Genomic DNA, 4,711 nt, shown 5'->3' with positions numbered 1-4,711 from the left:
AATATGTTTATGGGTTTGTAAAGTAAGAAAATATACAATTTTACAGATTACAGTTAAAGAGTTTTATTAACTTGTGTGGCATGAGAAATATTATTATAGTACAAATATCTACTCAGCTTTTACAGAAATACGATTATATAGTTTACAGAATTATGATACACAGATTTTACAGTTTTATTTACAGAGCTATGGCTATTCAGTGTTTTACATAACTATCATTTACACAGATTATTCATATATTATAGTTTATTCAGATACTACAGTTTATTCAAATATACAATTTTTATAGTACTATGATATATAGATTACAGAACTAGGATATACAGATCTTATAAAACCATAGCATACAGGTATTATAGTTTATACAGATTAGTTTATTACAGTGTTATGGTTAATACAGTTATACAGAATCATGGTTATTACAGTTGAACATAATCATGGTAAAATTAGTAAGATATATAATAGTATTATATAGTATCAGATCCTGATAGGACATATCATATTACAGGGTACGGTACCGTAGCTATTACAGTATAGACTGCAACCACATATTTTAGATAAGGTGTGGATTTTATTAGTAGTCGATCGTGCCTTGGGAGAGCTGGCAGACTCCTTGATAGTCCAAGTTGAGGCGGCCGATCTAACGATAGAGGATTCAGTTGACTTATCCTGGTAGGCCAACCAGTATTAAGTCCTGCATGCGGACCGCACAACCTTGTCATAAGGGGTTAAATCATGACATACAGTCATCTAGGGAAGTTTTCATAGTTATATATATAGATTTACAGAAAACAACAGTTATACCTATAGATACTAAAAGTATGATTGAATAGAAAGTCAAAAAACAGTTGTATTTTAAGCCACATAGGTGTGAGTTAAATTGTATTCTTATTTACATGTTATCTCGATTTCAGTTAATTATAAGTATATTGTTTATGTAAACTCAGCTGTCACACACTGGTAATAGCATATTTCGTCATACTGAAAGTTGTCTCATCCTAGTAATTTAAACATTTCAGGTGAACCAGTTAGACGAGCAGATTAGGCTTGGAGATAGAGGAGACATTTATACTGCCCTGTCAAAAGGGTAAGTATATGCTAGGAGATGTATTTTTATGTAGATACTAGATGATCTAGTGGTGAATACTGGAGTGATGAATTTATATGTTTTGGGAAGATATTGAATTCTGGTGTTGTAATGATGGTTATATGATTTTATATTTTCCATTGCGTAGATGTGTTATCTTATGAACAATGATTCCTTGGTGCCCACTTTGGGACCAAGTTATTATAATAAGTATTACAGGGGTATCAGAGTAATATAGTTTCTTAGTTTTTATAAACAAGAAAAAATGGTATGGATTTTGGGTCGTTACACAGCATATCCTCTAATATCTGTATTGTCCTCCCTGTCTACCCATCTGTCTAAGAATGAAACGTTGTACTGAACAACAACTAAGAACCCATGGCTCCTTGCAAATTTCTCCAGAAATGGGATGTGAACCGTGGATCTCGGTCTGAAATTATGGACACTGGCACACCATGCATTCTAACTATCTCCTGTATATACAACTCTACCAATCTGTTTAAGAATAATTAATTCAAATAGGCAGAAAATGGGCAGTCTTCGTAAGTCGATCTACAACTACCCAAATGACGTCCTGTCCATGTAGTGTCGGCAATAATCCTATGAAAAAATCCATCGCTATATGTTCTCATTTCTACTCAGGAATATATAACGACTGTAATGACCCTGCCGATCTCTGATGCTCAGCTTTCACCTGCTAGCATGTCAAACACTGTGCTATAAATTCAACAATCTCTCTTTTCATTCCACTCCAAAAAAAATACTTGCGAAGATCCCTATACATTTTAGCGCTACCAAAATGTACCGTATATAGGAATCGGTGTGCTTTCTCCAAAATCACTTTCTTCATCTCAAGGTCAGCAGGTACACATAACTTAGAATGGAACCTCAAGGCTCCATTATCTGAGATACTAAAATCTGCCTCGTGACCATCCTGTATTTTCTCTATAAGCTCTACCAACTCTGCATCACTCCTCTGAGCAGCTTTAATTATTTCCTGTAGAGTCGGCTGTAACACCAGTTGGCAATAAATGTTTGACGATCACCCTCTACGAGTTCTATCTCAAGTCTCTTCAAATCCATCTGAATTGGATGTTGTATCTCCACTACAGATATTAACGCACCCACTGATTTTTGGCTCAAGGCATCAGCCACCACATTATCCTTTCTTAGGTGGTAACTGATGGTGCAATAGTAATCTTTTATTAGCTCCAACCATCTCTTTGCCTCATGTTCAATTATTTATGTATGAAAAAGTATTTTAAACTCTTATGATTAGTGAAAATCTCACACCTACCCCTATAAAGATAATGTCTCCAAATTTTCAACACATAGACCATCGCTGCTAACTCCGGATCATGGGTAGGGTAATTTTTCTCATATTCTTTCAAATGTCGAGAGACATACGCTACAACTCTCCCCTGTTGCATCAGAACACAACCGAGTCCTTTATGTGACACATCACTATAAATCACAAAACCCTCTTCCCCTGAAGGAATCGTCAAAACCGGTGCAGTGATGAGCTGCTGCTTTAATTCCTGGAAACTTCGTTTACATTCATCCGACCACTCAAATTTCACCCCTTTTCCAGTTAATTTAGTCGACGACCCCGACAATTTAGGGAAACCATCTACAAATCTACAGTAGTATCCGGCCAATCCTAGGAAATTTCTGATTTCCTACACATCATTCGATTATACCCAATCTACTACCGCCTCAATCTTGTTTGGATCTGTTGAAATACCACCCTTGGATACCACGTGTCCAAGGAAGGCAACCTGCTCTAGCTAGAACTGTAAGAACCCGAAAAATATGAAAGGAATTTCTGCAGATTTCGTCGACGAAGCCAGATTTCGTCAACGAAGGCAGTAGACTTTTTGTCGACGAAATTCAGAGGTTCGTCGACGAAGAGAAGCCGAGAGGTTTGGAAAAATTTAAATATCAGACTTCGTCGACGAGGCTACCGACATCCGCGATCGGGCGGGTCAAAGGGGGTATAAAAGGAAAATTACTTTTCTTCTTCATTAAGTTTCTCTACTCTCTCTCTCTACTCTCTCTCTCTCTCTCTCTCTCTCTCTAGATTTCCTCGCCGGTCGTTAATAGAATCGAAAATCTGAGGTTACCACGAGGATCGTGGAGGGATTCTCTTCAACTTCTGTGGATCGGAATCTCGGTTCGAGCATTTTCGGGTTTCGGGCCAAAATTGAGGTAAGACTTGGTTTTCATTTTTGATTTGGTATATGTGTAGTAGTATGGATTATAAGCATGTTTAGTATTGTGGTTTGTAGATTTCGGAGTCTCGATTCGTAGTTTTGAGGGCCGTAGAGTTCATGGTTCGGTTTCGGGTGGAGGTAAGGGGATTCTGTTTATATCAGTTCATTTTCGAAATCAGGATCGGTAAGCCTGTAGGCTATGATCGTATGTACGTTTTGACTACTTATTTAGGAAAATCTATTGGGTAAAAACACGGAATTTTTGGGTTATAGTTTTCAGGAAAATTGGGGATTTTGGGTATCATCTCTTATTTGATTGGAAAATCGTTTATGTTATTTAAACTGTATTATTGAGGTGACCGTAATCCATATTTGCATAAACTGTATACTTGAAATTGTAAACGATATGATTTTCCGTAAACCAAATAAGTGTGGTACATGTGTATGTATGTAAATGTTCTAGGTATTTGTGAAAAATAACTATGTGGCGGCTTATTACCGTATGTTGAAATGTATAGGGACGTGAGTTCCAAAGTGATTCCAGGTTTTGTGAAAATTGGCTAGGGGCGGCTAACTATCGTACGCTGAAACGGCTAGGGGTGGCTAACTACTGTACGCCGTAACAGCTAGGGGCGGCTAACTACTGTACGTTGTAACAGCTAGGGGCGGCTAACTACCGTACGCTGTGCCCTGTAACGGCTAACTACCGAGGGCAAGAGTGGCCGACTCTATATCTGGGGTGCGAAATATCTCCAGTATGATTCGGTTGGTCACCAAATGTAGCAACGGACCACAGTGGGCCTAGGTTGATGCAGCGTAGTTTGCACATGGTAACGTAATCGGGGTTAGACCAGGTGACCTTATGTAGTTGCATGTGTAGCAATGGATTCACTATTGGGCCTGAGTCGGAAACCTTCGTAGTTTAATGTGTTGGAACATAACCGCTGTGAGACTAGGTGACTTGTGCAGCTGTGAGTAGTGTGACGACACTGACCATATGTATGTATGTATGTATGTATGTATTTGAGTATCGTATGAACTGGAATGGATTTTGTGGAAATACTGGAACTGTATGAACTTATATGGAAATGTATGGAACTTGTTTTGAAACTGTACGTATGTGTTTCAAACTGTATAGTATGAATGTGGTATAAAGTATGAAAATGACACTGGTATGCCACACACTGATATAACCTGTTTTCTCCCTTACTGAGAGGTGTCTCACCCCGAATATATACAAATGCTTTTCAGGTCCTTCAGGTAATCGAAACTAACATCCTAGCATCCAGAAGCGGGGGTGTGTTTAGCTACTGCTAGTACCTGATAGGTACGAGTTTTGTAACCGGGTTGTCGTGATGGGTTTTGTAGACACCCGTAGTATGTATAGTATTGTGGGAATGTATAACCTTGT

The sequence above is a fragment of the Malania oleifera genome, chromosome 10 (assembly GCF_029873635.1).
Source record: "Malania oleifera isolate guangnan ecotype guangnan chromosome 10, ASM2987363v1, whole genome shotgun sequence".
NCBI classification, from domain to species: domain Eukaryota; kingdom Viridiplantae; phylum Streptophyta; class Magnoliopsida; order Santalales; family Ximeniaceae; genus Malania; species Malania oleifera.
Note: the sequence above shows the minus strand (reverse complement) of the source record.